The sequence below is a fragment of the Aethalodelphis obliquidens genome, unplaced genomic scaffold (assembly GCF_003676395.1).
Source record: "Aethalodelphis obliquidens isolate GAN/ISIS:26980383/991018 unplaced genomic scaffold, ASM367639v1 scaffold45, whole genome shotgun sequence".
Taxonomy (NCBI): domain Eukaryota; kingdom Metazoa; phylum Chordata; class Mammalia; order Artiodactyla; family Delphinidae; genus Aethalodelphis; species Aethalodelphis obliquidens.
Window position 1 is genome coordinate 15,382,117 of NW_020837989.1, and position 21,988 is coordinate 15,404,104.

Here is a 21,988-nt window from a genome sequence, read left to right on the forward strand (position 1 = left end):
ACATATAAGTAAACAAATAACTGAACATGATAATTCTCAGCTAGTAAAAAGATCTATGAAGAAAAAGAAAGATCTATGAGGGGCTGATTTAGAACAGGTGGTCAGGGAGGAGGGTCTGAAATGAGACCAGAATGGTAAGGAAGGGCCAGCCATGTAAAGAATCAAGGGGCAGAAAAGAAATGCATGCACTTCAGGCAGGGGGAACAGTAAGTACAAAGGCCCTGAGGCAGGACCACACTTGGCCTGTATGAGGAACAGTGAGGCTGGAGCACAGTGAAAAGGAGGAATGCATCGGGGATGGATTTGGAGGGGCAGGTGGTAACAGCAAGCTCAGTTTTTGTTCTTAGTGCCAAAGAAAGGCACTGGGCAGTTTTGACCAAATAGAAACATGATCCAATTTATCTTTTAGCAGGATCCCTCTGGAATGAACTGTAGGGGGTAAGGGTAGAAAGAAGCAGGGAAGTCGGCGAGGAGGTATCGCGATAATGCAGGCAAGGAATATTGGCACTTAGACCAATGTGCAAAGATCTATTATTAAGTGAAAAACAAACAATGCAGGACCGTGCCTAGTAAATCGCTTTTAAGCATACACACATTCAAGTGTGTGAAGACATTTCTGTCCCTCAAAGGATCCAGAAAAAAAAGTAAATAGTGGTTATCTTGGGAAGAAGGGGGGTTAGTGAGGGTCATTTTATACCTCTCTGTACACTGTGCATTTTTAACATGTGCGCAAGGCGTTACTTTTATTTAAAGATAAAATATTTTAAAATAAACATTGAAAAGCTGAGATCTAGGAAAACATACAATAGGCTATGGGTGACCAATATCAGAAAGAGGAAGCCTACTTCTCATGGGTGTGACCCTCTCTAATTAGGCGTCCTCCCCTGAAGCCGCTGAGAGCCAGGCTGACAAACTGGGACAAGTTCCTATCCTTGGGTTAGAGTGGGATCAGAGCGAGGCACCTTCTCACTGGAGGACCTCTGGACCCCATTTCTGTCCTGTAGCTCTGGTGATGTTTGTGTCTGTCAGGTCTCCTTGGGCAACCAATACAATTTCCTGTGAATGTCTGCTGTATTTCCCTGTGCCCTATTTGTCAAATTGCTCCCCTCCGTCATCTTGGCAGCCGGTTCGCCAGGAGGCCAGCGTGCCCTTCATTTAATTGCATGATTGGGCATAAACAGAAGGAAATACTTTACTGCAGGGAGAAAGCGGCAGGCAGTATCTGATTTCTCCTGTCAGTTGATTAGGATTTGTTGAGTCCGAACAAGGTCAAATGAGATTAGAAAGAAAATGCAGTGTGTCTGGTATGCATTTCACATAACTGTACTGTTTATGTAAACAGGATGTACGAAGGGGAAATTTTAAAGCAAATACTGAATGTCAGCCTCAAGGTTCAAGAACAAGAAACCAGGGCTTATGTGTTATGCCGGGAGAGAAAGAAAATTTATTTTCTGGGACATTTGGAGTCCTACTGAATCTATCACACTCTGATTCCCTTTTCATGTTGGTGCAGTTAAAAAGTGACAGTTTTACATCTGATTTTCAGAGGCACTGAGCACAGAATAAGAAAAAACCAAAGAAACGCCCCATTCTACCTTTCTCGTCCTTCTAAAGCTCTTATAAGTGGTTTAGAACCACTTTCTGTAATAGCTGCCGCTGAAGTGCTTGATAGTGAGTCAATCTCTTAGGACATGGAAGGAAAAATCTCACCTCCAGCACCGGCCAGAACATTCTAGACGTGGCTGACTCCGGCCAAGGCCACACCTCTGTGGATAAACCTACCCGGCTTCTACTAGGATTTTTGTTGGTCCTCGAAATCTGTCATTTTCTTCCTTTCTCAGATCCACCCTCTGCAGGGCTAGTAAGCATATAAAGTTTTAATCACTTAAACACCTTAAATAGTTTTAATGGCTTTAAAAGTGGTCTAAACGCTTTGAGGGAAGATATGGTTTCTGTTACACACTCTCTATAGGATCTAGCATCTTGTGAACGCTTAATAAGTGGCTTGGACAGCTATTATTTCCATGGACTATTTCCTAGCCCAGAGCTGGAAGGCTATTGTGAGGCCAGACTTTTAAACTAGGAAACGTCCTGTCCCTTCCCATGTTAAATAACAGAGGGGCCAGGAAGTATTAACATTATCATGTCTCATGACTCCAAGCATCTGAACATATATTATTTAAATGATAAATCTAGATATGGTATGTATACACACACACACACACACACACACACACACACACACACACACACAATGGAGTACTACTCAGCCATAAAAAAGAATGAAATAATGCCATTTGCAGCAACATGGATGGACCTAGAGATTATCATACTAAGTGAAATAAGTCAGAAAGAGAAAGACAAATACATGATATCACTTATACGTGGACTAAAATATGACACAAATGAACCTATCTATGAAACAGAAACAAACTCACAGACATAGAGAACAGATTTGTGGTTGCTATGGGGGAGGGGAGGTGGAAGAGGGATGGTGTGGGAGTTTGGGATTAGCAGATGCAAACTATTACATAGAGAATGGGTAAACAACAAGGTCCTACTGTGTAGCACAGGGAACTATATTCAATATCCTGTAATAAACCATAATGGAAAGGAATATGAAAAAATATATATATATGTATAACTGAATCACCTTGCTGTACAGCAGAAATTAACACAACATTGTAAATCACCTATATTTCGATAAAATAAATTTTTTTAAAATGATAAATCTAGACACTTCCATTTCAACATGGAAGTTGAAATAAATATGGAACTTGAGGGAAGTTAAACCAAAACATTAAAAAATTCAATATTGAGGAGAATTACATTACAGTAAGCACTTTAAGGAACTGAGGAATCAGTTCCCAGTATTTGGACAGGAACATTGCCGAACAACACCTGATATGTAATAAAGAAACTGGTTTATATCAGTAGCTAGTGGTTGTATTTGCCTGAAAGCTGTGTGGTTTTTTGGCTTTTTTTTTTTTTTAAACAGCATTTCACAACTAGATGTAATGGAGAAGTAACACTAAAATAATGACTTACACTTGCATTACCGGTGTTCACGGTGCTGTCACAGGCTTGGGCACATTTGATTGTCAGCATAATCGTGTTGGCTTGCGGGAAAGACGTGGTTCGGAAAGCCTCGTGAATCTCTTTCAGGAAGGAGGGAGTCAGGGCCCTGAGATGCTGAGCAGCCCAGAAATGGTCAACAGCCCCGTGTGGGCAGGTTCAAGAGTGCTAGCCTGAGGTGGGAGACCAGCTTTCAGACCCAGTGAGGACTTAGAAACTACGGGGGCAACCTGGGTGAGATGCTGAGCTGTATCTCTGTCCTCGGTGTTTTCGGGGTGTTTCCTAACTTTACAATCTATCATTCCATGGGGTTAAAAACGGTTCACCTGCCCCCTGCATGCAGCAGAGCAATTCTCCAATATTGAGAAGATGACTGTCTGAAATATTTTCGTCTGTGATCCAGAGGTCCTTTGGAATCGTGCAGATGCTCGAGAAAATTACTATTTTTTAAAAAGCAAATTATTAGGACCTTTGAATATGTGGTAGTGGCAATTCATGGAGGTTCCTGTTAATAAAGTTTGCAGGAATCAACTCTTTCTGCACCTCTCAAGTCCCTTTTAGGAGATCTGTGGCTCATCCGTTATCAGAGCTGTGTGATGTCTGTGCCCCTAGTTCTGTCACAGGAGGTGAGCTTCTCTGAGCCTGTCCCTTCAGAGGCACATGAAGTCTCCCTGGCTGCTCCCTGATGAGTCTGGAGAACAGTTTTCCACCCCCACCTTCCCAGAGGAGGGAGAGACCAGTGAGCATATTTCTAATTCCAACAGGTCAATCTGTACCTCCTATCTGAATCACCAGGTGGGCAGGCTTGCACACACACTCTGTGACACCTCCCAGGCTCAGACGCCTGCATAAGCAGATAGGACTCTTCATCAACTATAAGAAACTATTAATCATGTTTCCATTTGGTCTCTTCAAAGACACCTCCCAAGCTGTATCCTTTCAGTCCAGTTTCATTCCTCACCTTGCAGCCAAAGAGTTATTTGTACAGGCAGCTTCCTCTCTTCGTTACCCCATCCTGGCCAGGGGCACAAAGATGCCACCCATGGTCCATTGAAGAAATCCCCACCGGATGGTTCGCCTAGTTCAGCATGGACAGGCTGGACCACTGGTGAGGAAGGGCAGAAATATTCTCTCTGCAGCCCCTCCCCAGCCCTAAACTGCATGCCCACTGCCTCGAGCAGCTTTGCAAAATGGGAACAGCACAGACAGACACACACACACTGCCACACACAGACATCTACACCCTGTGCGGGGATGCCAGATGCCAGAAGCAAAAAGGATTCCCTTTCATCCAGCAGCCTTCTGATTGCAGAGGAGTGTCTCTGAGCCGTGACCCGCTGTTTCCCTGCCAACTGAGGCCTCAAAACAAACAGGAATCTGCTCAGACAGGCTAGTAGTCCATTCGGCTCAGCCATGTGCCCCAGGACAAACCACACTAGAATAACACCCAGGAGAGCTGCCACGGCCGTCTGCTGTCTCTGCCTCCCTTCCCTGCTGGCCACCAGCTCTGTGCCCCTGGGCCTGCCACTGGCTGCCCAGGGTTGGGGGCCCTTAGAGCTCCGTGTGCATCCCTGTGGGCAGGGTCGCTAAGGCAGGTCCCCTCTGCAGATCAACGAGGCCAGACAGAGACCCAGAGGCTGCATTATCAGTCCCCCGCCTGCCTCCCTGCTTCCCGCACAGCCCTGCGGGACTGGGAGCCAGCTCTGTGGCACGATGTCTGCAGGCGGACCAGCAACCTGATGTACATGCCACGGCCCGTCCCCTCTCCCCACACAGAGCTGCGGCCACCGGGAGGTTCAGAGAGTCGGCTTGGGGCTGCTGGAGAAGCAGCTGCAGCGCGGTGACAGTGACACCACAGAGCGGACAGACCAAGTGGATCCCCTTTCCCTTCGACCGGAGAGAGGAGCAGCCCTCAGCCTGCAAGCTGTTCAGGTAAGAATCAGGGTTTCTGTTCTGAGCAGGTTATAGTATATCCAGAGCTGAGGTGGAGTGTGTGTGTGTGTGTGTGCGTGCGTGCGCACGTGTGTGTGTGTGTGTGTGTGTGTCCCAGTGCAAGTATAAGGCTGCTTGGAATAAAAAGCAGGGCTGGCTAATCGCACAGACATGTAAAAAGAGCACCTGGAGTGCAGAGACTGTGAGAATAATCACGCCCCTGCTGCCCCCTTTATCTTCATTCCCGCACTGCCGGGCCATGAGGACTGGAGGGGGCGCAAGGTTCTCATTCACTAAAGCCTTTGTGGTTCAGCAGGACACGGTGGCCTTCGTGAGCCTGCCTGGCATCACCCTGCTTGCCACACTTACCCTCTTAGGTAGCCTGGAAATTCAGGCACCTAGAAATCCTGTCCACTGGGTGGGCACCTTAGATTTGTTCAACCTTTTGATATAGAAGTTGGGCTGAAACAGGATTATCTGAGTGTGTTTGAGAGGGTGGGATTCTGATGGCCCTGCTGGTCACCTGGATTACTTCTTACTGTCCTGATCTCCTTTGAAAATCACATCCTCATTTCAGGGCTCCTCCAGATAGGCACCGGCAGAGAGGGAATGGGAATGGCTAGCCACCGGGCACATTCTCTGGCACTGACGCTATCCACACCTACGTCACTATTATATGCCAAAAGTTATGCAAGGCTTCTAGACGGAGCGCTCGAAAACTTCAGACCTCCAGGTGCTGGGGTGGGAATTTCAGGCGTTTAATCACGGACCCATTTTTCAGAGACCCAAGAGGGCACCCACTTATCTCGCCTCTCAGGAGCAAGAGCTCGCTCTGTGCCTCAGCAGACACAAATGCTCTGTGCTCTCTCCAGCTGTTTAAATCCACCCCCACTTTCCTGCTTTGGTAACTGGCACTTTCCCTTTCATTTGCTATAGGGATGCAATTGTTTATGATTTAGCTCCGTGAACACCAGTGGGCGGATGCAATCATCCGGGCAGAGGGTGAACTGGGCTCTGAGTGAGGGCGAGCCAGCCCAACAGTGGCAAAGGGTTGGAGAGAAATCAGCTTTGCCAAGTGGTGTCTAGCAAAGGGCTGGCCAGCTGCCTCCCAGGGCTGTCTGGGTGAATGAATGTGGATTTTGGTGGAGACTGTGATTCACAGTCGCAAACTCCCTTTGTTTTCTTTGTGTTGTCATTGAGGGCTTCCGAGGAAATTCCCCTTTTGAGATCACGTACCTGACTGTCTTCTGTTGATTCTACCTTTTTAGCATGAGGAAATGGATTTGTAAATGCAGTACTTCATCAAAAACAAAGTTAATACACGAAAAACTAAGGGACAAGACGTTGAGTTACTTGTAAACTTCCTCCCAAATCTGGTGTGCACATACACATATAGGGCTTGCCAGGTTCCAAAAAGGATTTAAGGAAGCAGTATCCAGTTAATTAAAATGGTTTGATTTCACAGGCAGGTAGCACCAACTCTGAGGATGATATTTCCACGGTGACAGTGGACAGACATCCACGCGTTCTATCTACACCTAGCAAAGGGATGTCTGATGCCAGGACAGAGATGTGCTCGCTCCCTCTGCTGACGTGCGTTATGTGGACCCTGAATAAACTATTACAGGTCATGGAGCTGCTGGCCCTCCTGTGCCAGCTTCCAGCAGTCAGAGACCATACAGAGGGGAAGACACACCCCTTCCACCTCATCCAATAGGCATTACTTGGCTAATGCAATACTCCTTGATTTAAGCTACTGGAAAAATAATCTGCAATCAGTCGTGCTACAGACATACCCTGTTTTAGGTCAATCTAACAACTATCCAGGACACATAAATTGTAAGTGAATGACTGTTTTTCCTTAAGAAAGGATTCACTCGTCAAGTTCATCAAGTACTGTTAAGGTGTCCCACCTAAAGATGGGACTGGATCCAGCCCATTCAGCCATAGAGAAAGGTGAGGACTTACCTGGGGGGGCAGGTAGCAGAGAATGAACCTGGGCTGACAGGATGTCCAACTCAGCTGGGAGGTAAAGGAGTCCAAGGTAGAGGAACAAGGACAAGCATCTGGGCCAGTGGCCTATAGCGAGAGAAGAGGGAGGGAGGGAATAGTAATTATTATTATTACTATAATATATATTTTTTGGTTGCCCTGGGTCTTAGTTGCAGCTCCCGGGCTCCTTAGTTGTGGCATGCAAACTCTTAGCTGTGGCATGCATGTGGGATCTAGTTCCCTGACCAGGGATCGAACCCAGGCCCCCTGCATTGGGAGCGCAAAGTCTTTTTTTTTTTTTTGTCTGCCTTGGGTCTTTGTTGCTGCGCACGGGCTTTCTCTAGTTGTGGTGAGCAGAGGCTAGTCTTCGTTGCGGCACGCGGGCTTCTCATTGTTGGTATGGCTTCTCTTTTTGTGGAGCACGGGCTCTAGGCGCACTGGCTTCAGTAGTTGTGGCTCGTGGGTTCTAGAGTGCAGGCTCAGTACTTGTGGTGCACGGGCTTAGTTGCTCCGCAGCATGCGGGATCTTCCTGGACGAGGGCTCGAACTGGGTCCCCCGCGTCGGCGGGTGGATTAACCACTGCGCCAGCAGGGAAGCCCAACAGTAATTATTTTGATTCCTAAATGTTACTACTTAAGAGAGGCAGCAGAATAGTGGTTAAGTACATAGATTCTGCAGCCAGGAAGAAGCTGGGGTTCAGTTCAGACTCTGACACTTACTAGTCCTGTGACCTTGTGCCTCAGTCTCCTCATCTGTAAAATGGGGTAATAAAGTACCAGCCTCATTACTGAAAGGATCAAATGAGTAATAGTCTTAGCTCAGTGCCTGGTTTATAATGAGTAAAACCTAAGTATTTCTTGTTGTTACTGTTATTACTACTATTATTGTCATTGAAAGGTCAGTTCTGAAAAGGCTGCTCACAAGTCCATTTGTTCCAAGGTCCAAAGTGACTCTCTCAGTGACCATCAGTGCCACCTTCTGGGCAGCTGGAGGTGCTTTCCCTTGGTGTGGAGTTTTGCTTGCATTTCCCAGCTTTCAGAATCGAGGAGCTTCTGTGCTGGTGGCCAGCGTTTCTTGAGCCCTTATATGAGCCAGGCACCGTGCCTGACTTTACGTGCGTGACCTCGCCGGATTCTCGTAACAACCCTGTGAAGTAGGGCTGTCACGGCTGCAGGAATTGAGCTCGGTGGGCTGGGCCACTTGCCTACAGTCACACAGTTACCAAGCTGCAGAGCCAGGCTTACACCCAGGCTGTGCTGCTACCCAGTATGCCGTCTATGATTTGGGGGACCACTGGAGGTGTCCTGACAGGCAGGTGGAGTTTGGTGACAGATGGACTTCAGCAACAGATGAGATCTGAAGGCCCCAGAAAGTAGACCAGAATTTGGAAGCTTTGCCAAGAAGACAGCAGAACCCTACATTGGCCTGGGGACAGAACCTCAGCCTTGAGGACCCACGACCTTTGGGGCTCGGTGTTTGGGAACAAGACATGAACGCAGGCCCTGGGGGACAAGGTGGGCCTCAGGCCTTCCTGCCGCAGGCAGTGGACGGTGCCCAAGAAGAGAGGAAATGGTACAGAGACGGACACAGCAAGGGTGCTGGGCCAGATATCCTGACACCCCTCTAGCCTAAGGTCAGAGGTCATCTTGAGCTAAGCCCGAGGTCAAGACTAGGTGACTCCAGCCGTGAAGAGAGGAGGAATGGGCAATCCAGAACGTAGTACCTGGGCTCAGTGAAGTTTATAGTGATGTAAAAGGCTTGATTTGCCAATGCAATTTCTCTAAATTGAACATTTAAAACATGACACACAGAGATTTGTTTTACGCATAATTGCTCAAGCCCACCTCTCTGACTTCAGCCGAGGAATGCTGGCGAGAGGAACAGGTGTGAGAGTGTGCCTACCTCACACCAGGGCTGTGTAGATCTGGGGTTACTGATGGACAAGACTCATCTCTGCCGCTCCAGAACCTGTGGTCTGGCCCAGGTGTTTTCAGACTTTAATGTGCATGAGAATCACACGGGAGCTTCTTTAAAACACCAGGTTCATAGAGAACAGACGTGTGGTTGCCCAGGGGAAGAGGAGGGAGGGACAGAGTGGGAGTTTGGGGTTAGCAGGTGCAAACTATTACATATAAAATGGATAAACAACAAGGTCCTACTATATAGCACAGGAAACTATATTCAATACCCTGTGATAAACTATAATGGAAAAGAATATTTTTAAATGTATGTCTATGTATAGCTGAATCACTTTGTTGTACAGCAGAAATTAACACATTATAAATCAACTATACTTCAACAAATAAGTTAATTAAAAAGATTTTTTAAACTTCAGGTTCCTGGGACCTACCCACACAAGTCCTGAAGTAGCCGGGTTCATGAGGGGCCCAGGATTCTGCATTTCCTGGCTGGGGCCCAGCTGGTTCTGATGCCTTTGGTCCACAGGCTACAGCTGAAGAAGCCTCGGGCTGACCGTTGCTCTGGTTCCCTTGTCTTCATTGCTGTTCATGAGAACAGTCACGGGGCCTGAATCAGTGGCAATTAGTCTCTTCTCTGTCACAGCTTCTTCCTGGACCATTTTACTTAGGCTAAACCTTCGCTGCTGGTAATAACAGCAACAGCCCGCCTACTGCGTATTGAGTTACCATGTGCCGGGCACAGTACTAAGCCCTTCACAACCATCCCGTAAGTTAGGTGCCATTATTATCACATTTGACAAGGGAGGGGAAAGGCCCCACTGCCAGTATGTGGCAGATCTGAGATATGAACCCAGGCCCCGCAGATCCCCAGAGCACAGCCACGGAACCCCTGGGCGAGGTTCTGAACATAGTTTTAGCTCTCTGTCGGTTCAACCCTCCTTTCTCACTCTTGGGTGTCTTTCTCCCCTTCACATTCCTATCTTGTCCTCCCCCATCCCGAGACTCCCATATAATTTCTTCAGAAGATGATGTGTCCCTGTGGTTCCCTATTTTTATCTCATTCAATAAGTCAAAAAGGGTGTGGTCAACGGGTGGGTAGAAGGTAGTTGTTATGGGTTAAATTGTGTTTCCCCCTCAAATTCATATGTGGAACTCCTAATCTCCAGTATTTCAGAATGTGACCTTATTTGGAGATAGTGTCCTGACAGAGGTCACCCAGCTTTGTTTTGTTTTGTTTATAAATTTATTTATTTATTTGTTTATTTTTGGCTGCGTTGAGTCTTCATTGCTGCCTGCGGGCTGTCTCTAGTTGCGGCGAGTAGGGGTTACTCTTCGTTGCCATGCGCGGGCTTCTCATTGCGGTGGCCTCTCCTGCTGCAGAGCACAGGCTCTAGGCATGCGGGCTTCAGTAGTTGTGACGCACGGGCTTAGTTGCTCCACAGCCTGTGGGATCTTCCTGGACCAGGGATCGAACCCGTGTCCCCTGCATTGGCAGGCGGATTCTTAACCACTGCGCCACCAGGGAAGCCTGGTTATCAGAGATCATTAGGGTGGGTCCTAATCCAGTATGACTGGTGACCTTTTAAAAAAGGGGAAATTGAGACACAATGACATATACAGAGGGAAGATGATGTGACAAGACACAGGGAGAAGATGGCCATCTACAAGTCAAGGAGAAAGGCCTGGGCCAGATCCTCCCCTCAAAGCCCTCAGGAGAAACCAACCCTGCAGATGCCGTGATTTTGAACTTCTGGCCTCCAGAACTGTGAGACAAGAAATTTCTGTTGTGTAAGCCACCCAGTCTGTGGTACTTGTTACAGCGGCCTTAGGAAACGGCTACAGTAGGAATGAGATTCCCCCTCTAGGCCCTGGGTCTGGGCTGATCTAGGTGAAGGCCACACATTCTGCCAAGCTGTGGCAGCTTCTTCTTTAATTCTGAGTGCTTTTCTGTTGGCTTAAATAGTGTTCTTGGGAGCCACAGGTAGGCCCAAGGCCCAGGAAGGAAGAAGGAATGAATGGAAAGGATGAAGAGGAAGGAGGGAAGGGAAAGCAAAGAAAAAAGGAGGCAGGAGCAGAAAGAGAGAGTGGAGACCAGGATGGGCACACTGGAGGCCATCCCTGACCAGTTCAGGTCATGCAGCTCATTCATGGGGCCCCTCCTGCGTGCCAGGAGCAGGCCACCGGGCCTGGGACCACCAGTCCCTACTTTCATGAAAGGTAGAGGCTAGGTGGGTCCACCGACATCCATCGTGCAGGAACTCCCCCTGCAGGCACAGGGCAGAGTGCTGGACCCAGTCAGGGGCTCTGGAAAAGCTTCGGTGGGGAGGGGATGCTTGGGCTGAGATCTGGAGGATGAGCAGGGGTCAGATGGGTGAGGGCTGAATGTTTCAGGTGGAGGGAGAGCATGAGCAAAGGTCATATGGTGTAAAAAGTGTGGCTTCACCAAGGAGTGGAGGGGAGGCCACTGCAGCTGGAAGGCAGGGAAGCAGGGGGGCAAGTTGGCGTCAAAGGGGCAGATGTGGGCTGGACCACAGTGGCCACACTGAGCATTTCGGTCCTTTGCTGAGAGAGAAGGAGGAGATCCTCTATAGGGTAAACTCTTGAGTTCAACAAAGGACAAACAAGTTGCTGGCGTGGTTCAGCAGTGGGTCAGCCCTGAAGCAAGACAGCAGGCTTCCTGAGCTCACAAATCTAGGGTTGGCTGTGTCATGATTAAGGAATAAAGTTCCAGGCCACTTCCCAAATAGTGTTCTAGTGCAGTCCCCCTCAGCTGAGCATGTTCTAGGTGTTGGTCATGGCCCCCCTGGAAAGGGTTTAAATAGGGACAGCTGTCTCCTGCTGATGAGGTTAATTTGTGAACTTGGCAGCCAGGCCAGACTCAGACTGGGGTTGACCAGGTGGCCCCTTCTTTGGTATCATTTGAAGGACACAGAGAGGCCTTGTGACTATAACCTCTCCTTTGCCTGCTGAACTTTGCCTGAAGCTGTGGGAGAGGGCCAGCAGTCAGCAGGCCAATTATTCAGCATAAGATTCAAGCTGTGAAGGGGAAAGAGGCAGGGGCAAGAAGCCCAGGCAGACCCCCTAAGGCACCAGGGGTGAACGTGGGCAGAGACAGGTCTGAAAAGAGGCAGAGAGTATAAAGGAGGAGCGCAAAGAACTTGACGCCAAAATTTGCCTTATTCGTGATTTCACACAAGCAGCAGCAAGGTGGGCCCTCAGCTGTGGGAAGTCCACCTTGGGGTTTGCAGCCCTCTCCTGTGCCCCTGCTACCAGAGACGCACACCCCATTCCCATCACTGGGAAACTCCACATCGACGCCAGCGGTTGTCGGCATAACCCATGAGTGAGTCCTGACATCAAACTGAACGCCACGCCTTTGCCATATGCCCTGCCGGCCACAAAAAGAATTCCCTTCCTGGGCTTCCCTGGTGGCGCAGTGGTTGAGAGTCCGCCTGCCGATGCAGGGGACACGGGTTCGTGCCCCGGACCAGGAGGATCCCGCATGCCGTGGAGGGGCTGGGCCCGTGAGCCATGGCCGCTGAGCCTGCGCGTCCGGAGCCTGTGCTCCGCAGCGGGAGAGGCCACAGCAGTGAGAGGCCCGATACCGCAAACAAACAAACAAACAAAGAATTTCCTTCCAGCAGAGGGACTGGACTTGGCTTAGCAAGGATGAGTCCTTGGGGCAAGTGGAACACACTTTGGAGAAGAGAAGGGACTTTCAGGAAGGTGAGAGCAGCCAGGGGGCCTCGTGGGGAGCGAGATCCTCCCACTTCTCTCACATCGCCCACTGGCTCTAGCCCCACCAGCCTCTCTTCCATTCCTCTGCTGTTCCACGCCCTTTCCTGCCTCTGGGACTTTGCAGTTGCTGTTCCATCTGCCTGGAGTGCTCTCCCCACAGTTCTTCACATAGCAGACCTCTTGTCAACTCCTTGAAGAGGCTTTCTCTCCTGTTATTCCCTCTCCTACCTCTGTGTCCTTCATGGCACTTACGCCAGTCTGTAGTCATCTTGTCAATTTTTAAAGTTTGCTATGATTCATTCTCCCCCCTAGAACGTAAGCCTCAGGAGGGGAGGACCTCATCTGTCTGGTTCCCTGCTATATCCCCAGGGCCTAGGACAGAGCCTAGGCACATAGTAGGTGCTCAGTAAATGTTGATCCAATGAATGAGTGAATGAGCGACTGGTTCAATCTTGGGAGTGGGAAAGCCAAGACCAAGGACAGCAGTGGGACCCCCCCAGCCTCTGTCGCTCCTCACAGCTCTAGAAAGGGGCACGTTACGTCTGAAAGCAGCACCGACAAGTGCGCGTCGGGGTCCCCGACCCTGACTCAAGTGGGCAGGCCCCTCACAGTGCCCAGGACCCCATACTTAGCATCGGCTGCTCTGGCCTAGTGTGCGCAATCTCAGCTCTTCAGAGAACTCGCTTCGGGAGCCTGGAAAAATCCAGCCTTGTTATATTATTCATGCTCAAAGATGAATAACTTCTGTTGGCTGATGGACATCAAAGGCAAACAAGTGTTGTCAGGCACCCAGAAGGGAGACATCGATCCGGCGCGTTCCAACCCTCGCACCAAGGGAGGTGGGTGGAGCCGCTCATCCTCGCCTTTGCCACCAGGTCCCACAGGAGCAGAAGCAGCGTCTGCACTGATAAATCAGTGCATGCACAGTGCTGCCCCAGTACCTCCGGGACACAAAGCGCTGCTACAAAACCAGGCTGCGCTTGTCCTTCCTCAGAATCTTCGTCAGAATTTAGAAATGGCACCTGGAGGACAGCGGAGAATGAGTACTTCGGAGTCCCTCCTCGGAGTCCACACGGCAAGCTGCAGCCCTGGGAGAACGCGTCCCTGGTCCAGGGTCCCAGGCTGGCTTGGCCCCGGCTTCTTGGCCTTTAGTGCTAGGGTGGTGTTTACGTTAAAGGAGCAAAATGTTCCTCCTTAAGCCTCCACTGGTTTTTCGTGTTTGAAATGCTAATGGGGATGTTTCTAGGGGCAGAGATTCAGGTCAGCTTCAGGATGGTTTCTTCACAAGGATAAAATCCCCACTCCGCTGGCCTCACAGAACTTGCTGCCGTTCTCCCAGGTCAGTCCTGGGATCCCTGCTGAGGGCTCGGGAGGCAGTGTCCTAAGTTCCTTGGAAAGAGAGCTGACACGGGAGACCAAGAATTCTCCTGACGGCTCCACTTCTGCCCTGTCTCTCTCAGCATCCTTTTCCTATTTCAGAGTGACAGTCTGCGGGGCGTGATGCTAGGGGGTATAATGGTTGGGGCAGGACCGCTTGGGTTTGAATTCTGGCTCTGACACACAATAGCTGCACAGCCCTGGCCAAGTTCCGTAACCTCTCCACTTCTGTAAAAGAGACATAATAACGGCGCCCATACCCTAGGGCTGTTGACGGTACTATGTGAGTTCATACAGGTGAAGTCTGAGAGAGTGTAAGTGTTATATTATCAGCATTAGCCGTTACTCCCTCATAGGGCTGACTTAAGACTTTAGTGAGACAAAAATGTTTTACTACATAATGCATAGCACACAGTGTTTGCTCATTAAACTATTAATTATTGGGCTTCCCTGGTGGTGCAGTGGTTAAGAATCCACCTGCCAATGCAGGGGACATGGGTTCAAGCCCCGGTCTGGGAAGATCCCACGTGCCGTGGAGCAACTAAGCCCGTGATCCACAACTACTGAGCCTGCGTTCTAGAGCCCGTGAGCCACAACTACTGAGCCCTCGTGCCACAACTACTGAAGCCCACGCGGCTAGAGCCCGTGCTCCGCAACAAAGAGTAGCCCCCCCACCACCCCGCTCGGCGCAACCAGAGAAAGCCTGCACACAGCTATGAAGACCCAACACAGCCTCAATAAATAAATAAATAAATATTATTGCTACTGATAATCTTCGCAGTCTGGCTAAGGTTTTCTGGAAGCTTTCCTAAGAATGCATTTGAACTGAAAAAAATGATCTTGTGTTAGGCTTTTGTGGTGCTTGTGTGTGCACTCTGTGTTATCATTTTGTTTTTTGTTTTTTACAAAAATCATTATTACTAAAATTCCTATTAGAAAAATTTAAAAAAAAATGACCTTGGAACATGAAGGTCACCTGCTGCCCTGCTGTTCCCCTGTCAGTCTTTTTTTGTTCCAAGGGACAATTATCACCCTATGCTCTTTCAGCACTTAAAATCCACATGTCAGGAACCTAGAACTAGCCAAGAAAGCAACAGCCCCCTTAAAGAGTTCAAGCACAGAGCAGACGAGCCTCCCTGTTCGGCAGTTTTAAGCTGCAGGCGTTTGCAACAAACAAGTAAAGAAGCCTTGACTTCCGCGAGGCTCCTTAGCACAATTCCTTAAAAGGCTTTGGGATTCCCACCCCTCCAGGGGGCGCGCCGTTCCTAGGGGCATGGAGTCCTTCAAACTTTTGCTCCGTGTCCCCTGACCCTGGGCTTTGAGTTTAAATTATTTGAAGTCTGACTGCAGGGCGAACTTGACGGCCTGCTGTAGGCTGTGAACTGCACAGTTATTCTACATTCAGGCCGCCAGATGCCCTGCCCCACCCTCCTGAGTGACTGTGGGTAAAGAACTTGTCCTCTCTGTGCTTTGTTTTCCTTCTCTGCAAGAGTTCCTCTCGAGAGGGGGTTGTGGAGGTTATTAAGGGGACGTGGACAGCTCCAGCTGTCTCTCTCCGTACTTGCTAATTTCCTTCCCATTCCTCTGTGGTCCTCCTGACCATCACATAGTGGGGAATATGGAAAAACCCAGCGGTGATCAACGTTGCAGAGGTTTGCAAATATTCCCCTGCACTAGGTGACCATGAGCACATCACTTGGCTTTCGGAGCGGCACAGAGAGATGGATTACGGGAAGGGGTCCAGGTCATAGTCTGGAGGAGGGGATGCTGGCAGCCCTAACCCTCGGTCCAGCCCATTCTTGCACCACGGGGACCAGGCCCAGAGTATGGATTTTCAGCCCATGGCTCTCCTGGGTCATCAGACCTTTCACTAAGGCCTGAAGATCGATGGTCTCCCATCATGGAGGTGGACCCCTTCCTGACACAACTCCGACCTTCCGCAGATGCCTCCCTACCTCCCACTGCGGCCAGAGGATTTAACACACAGCTGGTTCAGGATGGGTCCAAATGCACACAGCGCGAGTTGGGGGAGAGCGTTTCCAAGGCGATGTCCAAGTTGTTTCTAGCAACCCACTGACCTGACCCTCCCCGCCTTGCGTTGTCCCAGAACTGAGCCAAGATTGTGGAGGGCGGCTACACCTTGGGATGTCTGGCCGGGACCCTACTGTGGTGGGAGGTTCGGATCCCACGCTGGAATGGGCCCTGGGGAAGGTCAGGGGGAGGGTGAGCCAAAGCAGGCTTCATCGCCTCCCTGTAACCTCTCGCCTTTCCCGCTTCTGCTGACAGCATGGCAGTCAGATGTGGGGTGTGGAGGCCTCTGTTTCAGTAACTATAAAGAATAGCTCTTAAAAAAAAAAACAAAACTCTAAACATGTCTTGCTCTAGGATGGAAGCATATCCTGAATTGGTGACTTTAAAGTCTTTTCATCTGCTGCAGACCAAGAGGAAGATCTCTGGTGACTAATGAGGAGTCCTACCTTCATCAGACTCTTGCAGCATTTTCTTGAAGTCAAGGTCCCTTTCTCTTCCTGGCCAGTCCCACATCCTGCTGGGCCTGTGTTGGCCAGCTCCTGTTTCTCATTATCTCTCCCCCATCCTCTTTAAAGGCTTCTCACTCCACCCAGGGGTTTTATTTTTAAACTTGTACGGTAATGTTAGGGCTGAGCAGGACACACTGCCCACATTCACGGGAAACTGGGCTGCCTGGAAAAGCATCCCCCTTTTCGGAGACGCCCTCCCTCCCCTCCGTCCCTATGTATTGGATACCTTCTCCATGAGGGGTCCTGCCCCAAGGATACAACAATGAAGAGAGAGACATGGTCCCCACCCTTGAGGAGCTTACATTCTAATGAGGCAGGAGAGTGGGGGACAGAGTATATACAAACACACACGCACACACACACGCACGCGCGCGCACACGCGCACGCGCACACACACACACACACACACACCAAGTAAGCCAACAAATAAAGAAATAAGTAGAAATTGTGATGAGATCTACAAAGGAAACAAACAAGGTCCTGGAACAAGAGAAGCTGTTACAAATTGGGTAGAAAGGGAAAGCCTCTGGAAGGTGACATAGAAGCAAAGGCCAGAAGGATTAAGGGGCTCCAGGTATGCAAAGAGAAGGGGTGAAGAGTAGACTATCCTTTGTGGAGGGAAGAGCATGCGCTAAGGCCCCGAGGTGGGCAAGAGTTTGTGTGTTCTAGACTCCACCAGAGGCCAGGATACGTCAAGTAGAGTAGACAATGGAGGAAAGGTGAGGCTGGGGAAAAAAAAAAGATGAGGCAGGAGAGGCGTGCAAGGACAAGACCATGCACAGCCTGGACTCATGCAGAGAGCTGGGGCTTTATTCTGAACGCACTGAAAGCCACTGGGGGATCCGAATTAGAGGCGGCACACAGCAGCGGACATTTTAAGATCCTCATTTGATCCTGAGTGGAGATTTAACTCTAAGAGGGGTGGAGGGAAGGCAAGGGTCTGAGTTGGGAGGCCCGGGAATCATGCAGAAAGGAGATGATCGGGGCAGAGGCTAGAGTGAGGCAGGGCCACAGCTAGAAACAGGCTGTCTCTTCCAGGAATTAGCGGGCTGCTAAGCATCTTGCTTCCAAAGAGCTCAAAGAACAGAGCTACTAAGACAGAACAGAACACCAAGCCCCCAAGTCATGGACTTGGTCAGAATAAGCAAGAGTTTACCTACCCTAATGCCTATACCTAGCCACGTGTGTTAGGTTTCCACACAGAATTAAGTAAGAACTTTGTCCAACATTGGCTCCCGAGAGTTTCTGAAAGGTGTAGAAATATTCTGGTTTCTCTTTAAGCCACGTCAGCTCTCTCTATCCATTACAACTTTGCCTGGGATAGGAGGTCGAATGGCTTTGACTAAGTGATCTGATCTACATGCAAAACTCAAAGGTGACTTTATATGCCTGAATGACCTAAACAGGGGTCCCTGCTCTCCAAGAGAAATACGGCTATGTTATACTCTTTGGAAGAAAGGAGATGGAAAACAAAACAGAACAGCAGGGTAGCCATTCTACATAGAATAACAGTAATAATAGTTACTGTTTGTTGTGTACTTCAAGGCGCTTTACTTGTAACTCATTTAATCCTCCGAAAGCCTGTTGAGGTAGGTAACACTCTTAATCCTTTTTACTGATGATGGAGCTGTGGCTTAGAGGGAAGGGAAATGATGTTTGGTGGTAGAAGCAGCCGAGTCACGGCCCAGAGGCTGGTCGGCCTCCATTGGCAGGACTCCTGACTTCGTCCCAGGGCTTGTCTGCTTTGGTCACCACTGTGTTTAAAAGCGGCACAGAAAACGACCTCAAGGATATCATCCAAAATGCCAGTAGAACAGGGATATGAGTAACTTTGTTTTCTTTTTCTGTTTATTGGTTTTCCTTTTCATGTTTTGAATTCACAAAGTCTGGTACATAGTGGATTCTCAAAAACTTTGTAGAATGAAGTTGTTGAGTTAATGAGTATGCATTACTTAAAAATTTATTTTTAGATAAGTAATTTATATCATTATAGGAAATTTAAGTCATACTAGAAAATACAATTTAAGATAATTAAAATCTACCCATCATCCAGAGATAATCACAGTTAAAATACTGATAATATTGGTACCCTCCAGTTCTTTTCCTGTGTTTACGTATGTCTGTATTTGTGTGTCTGTCTCCTTACCTGCCTGTGTGCGTGAGAAACAAAAAAGGGGTCATACTGTCTTCACAGACGTCTACTTTTTCATTTAGCAACATATCATGGGCATTCTCCATTCCAATTAATATTCTTCTAAAACAGAATTTTTAATGGTGGCAGTGTATTCCTCTATAATCTAATGAGTCCTCTGTTATTGGATATTCAGTTCATTGTCACCATTATTAATAATGCCATAAAAAACATTTAAACATAGCTCTATTACTATTAAGGAGGAAAGAACATTACATATTGAAATACAAAAGAGAGAAAGACATCTATTTTTAGGGCTTTTTTGGGTAGGCCAACCACATTGCTTGCATCTGTCCTTCAGAATCACTTAAAGGATGGGGAGATGTCATCTGGAATGTTCCACATTTTCCCAGGCCTGGTCACTTGTCACCTCGCAAGTATGTTTTTGTTGCAATTCTGCCACAATGGAGGTGGGTTAAGGAAAATCCCAGTTGTGGCTAAAATGTGGGCCCTGAAGTTAGACAACTAGATTTAAATTCCAATGCTATCCCTAAGCAGCTATACGACCTTCAGCTGGTTCACTGTTCGGAGCCTCAGTTTCTGTGTGTAAATGGCACACACCTCAGAGGATGTAATGAGGCAAAACAGGTAAAGCTCTTCTAGCATCTGTCCAGCATGGAACAAATGCTCAGGAGATGGTGATTTCTATTATTATGAAGGTAGAGGAAGACTTTCCTCACAAGTTCAGTGCTTTGGGAAACTCCCTCCCGACCTACACTGCAGGATCTGAGGAAATGAATTTAAAAATCACTCAACATACCCTCTGGCTACATTGCCCTTTTACCCTTTGTGTATGCACGCGCACACGTGTGTGAGTGTGAAGTCTAAAGTGTTAAAAAAACAATGAACTCAGTTTCCCTTCCTTGCCAAGAACCAGGTCTGCGAGATTAGAGATACATTTAAATTCTGTTGTTCACAGCTGCATAAGGAATGTACCTTTTCTTTCCATTTTGCCAGCTGCGTTTTATAACTGTCTATCCTACGATAAAAACAAAGCAAACCAAAAAAAGCAGGACTATCTACAACAGTTCTAAATTGCTCAGTTTTATATAACAAAACAGAGAATATCTAACCCCTAAAACACAGACCACAGAAAGAATTAACCTGACTCATCTATCGTACACTGTTTAACAAAGACACACTACTGGCACATAGTAGGTGCTCACTGAACCCTGTTGAACATATTTATTGAATATATGTTTTCCTTACAAACAGCAAGCTGTCGCAAAATAAATCAGTATATTCATTTCATCTAAATACTGTCAGAGCCTATTCGGAGGGGCTTGAAGAAGATGATAGATGATTAAATGAACAGATGCTTTCTGAGTTTGTAAATTGAGTGTTGGGAAACTTTCTCCTCCTAATTCATGGCTCTTGAAATATGTTTATGATCCTGGTGGAATTGTGTAGGGATTTCTCTAAACCTCCCCATCAGGGGAGCACATGTGATAAAGCACTTCTGATGACCAGGCCAAGTTTTTCCATTTTTGTCTAAATATGGGAAATGTTCAGAAAAATCTTAGTGTATGTGTAATAGTGTATTCTCAATATCGAAATGGCTCTGGGGATCACAGATAACACGTCTGATTGTAAGGTAACCCAATGCTGGGCCAAGATTTTAATTGCAGGTCAAAGCCCTGAAGTCGAATAACTCTGAGATCCTGTAATTTCCAAGTAAATCACTGGAAGTGGTAGAACTACCAGCATCTACTGCCCTTAGGTATTCGTTTCTTCCTATGCTTTGAGGGTGTCGGTGGAGATCACACTAGGAGAGATTCAAAGATAAGATATGTCTTCTGCTCTCATGATGTCATAAGCCAGTGGAGGGGAGAGACAAACCAACAACTGGATGGAATCTTAGAAGGAATCAAAGTATTGCGAGGCAAAGCACCGCGCCGTGGGTCCTTGAAGGAAGGAAGGAAGGACCTTTCTTACTGGAGAGATGAGGGAAGGCTTTGCAGTGGATGTAAAATGTGATGTAGGCCTTGAAGGATAAGAAGAATTTTAGCTGATAGAGACTGGAAGGGAAGGGCCTTCCAGGCTGAGGGAATGGCATGAAGCAACTCATGAAGCCCTGGACGAGCAACAGGGAGGGGAGGGCCCCACGTGGCTGAGATGGGGAAGGACAGGGTGGAAGGTAAGGTTTTCAGACAAGATACGGGGTCATGGAAATCCTCTGCCAAGGACTTAGGGCCTTAATGTCTGGGAAGTGGAAAGAAATGGAAGGTTTCTGATAATGGAAGAGCGCACGTCTTCCTTTAGAAGAGGGACTGGGTGGCCGTGCGGAGAAGCGATTAGAACAGCAACGCTGCGAGACCAATCTCAAGGCTATGGCTTCCGTTTTCCTTTTCTGGTTAGCCTCTTAGCAGCTTTGGGAAGCATGGCCCAGAGCCAGTTTCCCCTCTGAATTATGTGATCCTATACCTTGGGGCCTCTAGTCTCCCGTGACATCTCCTTTGAGATCACCGGCTGCATTGGGGGTCTCTAAGAATGTGGGGTGTCCCCCAGGGCGACTGCCTCTGTCCGCCTCTCTCTTCAGGTCATTCTCCCTTGAATATCCCCTCTCTCCCCTTGGCCCCGACCCTCCCGCATCTGCTTCCAACTCTGGCTTCTCTCCAGAGTCCCACTTTCAGGTCCCGCTTCACACTCCGCTCTGTACGGATGGTGCCTCTCACCTGGGATGCAGCCCACTCCACAGTGCGCTCGGCACCTGCCCTGCTGATCGGGCTTCTGGTTCTGTCCATTCTCCCATGCATTCCCCCATCCTCCCCACCCGCGCCCTGAGCTATCTCTGACTATTCCTTTGTTGAGTTCCTAGCATTTGCCAAATCCTCTTCATGTTCCTCCCCAAGTGACTTTATTTATTCATTCATTCATTCATTCATTCATAGACATTTACTGAAACTGCTGTGGCAGCCACTATAGAAGAAATACATATTCTATATATTGATAGAAAACTAAAAATACAAAAAAGTATAGACAATATTTTGGCATACTTCCAGACTTTCTGCTGGTTTTATATAGTTTCAACTTCTTGCATTAACAAAACTGCATGAATCAAGTTTTAAGTAATATAATTTGACTATAGGGTAATGCATACTTAATAGAGCAATACTGTGATACACAGAAAATTTAAATGAAGAAAAAGAACTCACCCAGAATCCTAGTGAAGATCACCATTAGCAATTGGTATATATATATATATATATATATATATATATAT

The 21,988-nt window shown here is 48.1% G+C and overlaps 1 protein-coding gene across 4 annotated transcripts in view; it reads left to right on the forward strand.

Annotated features, from left to right (window-relative positions):
• FGF1 (fibroblast growth factor 1) overlaps positions 1-21,988 on the forward strand; it is a 102,823-nt gene that overhangs the window by 5,319 nt on the left and 75,516 nt on the right. For 2 of the 4 annotated variants that reach the window (XM_027081746.1, XM_027081748.1), the window contains exon 1: positions 4,907-5,007. The exons of 1 other annotated variant lie outside the window; for it this stretch is intronic. The gene's annotated coding sequence lies outside the window, so the exon portion shown is untranslated. Of the gene's footprint in view, positions 1-4,630; positions 5,008-21,988 lie in introns of those variants that run through there. One more of the 4 variants, XM_027081747.1, reaches the window with a different exon arrangement.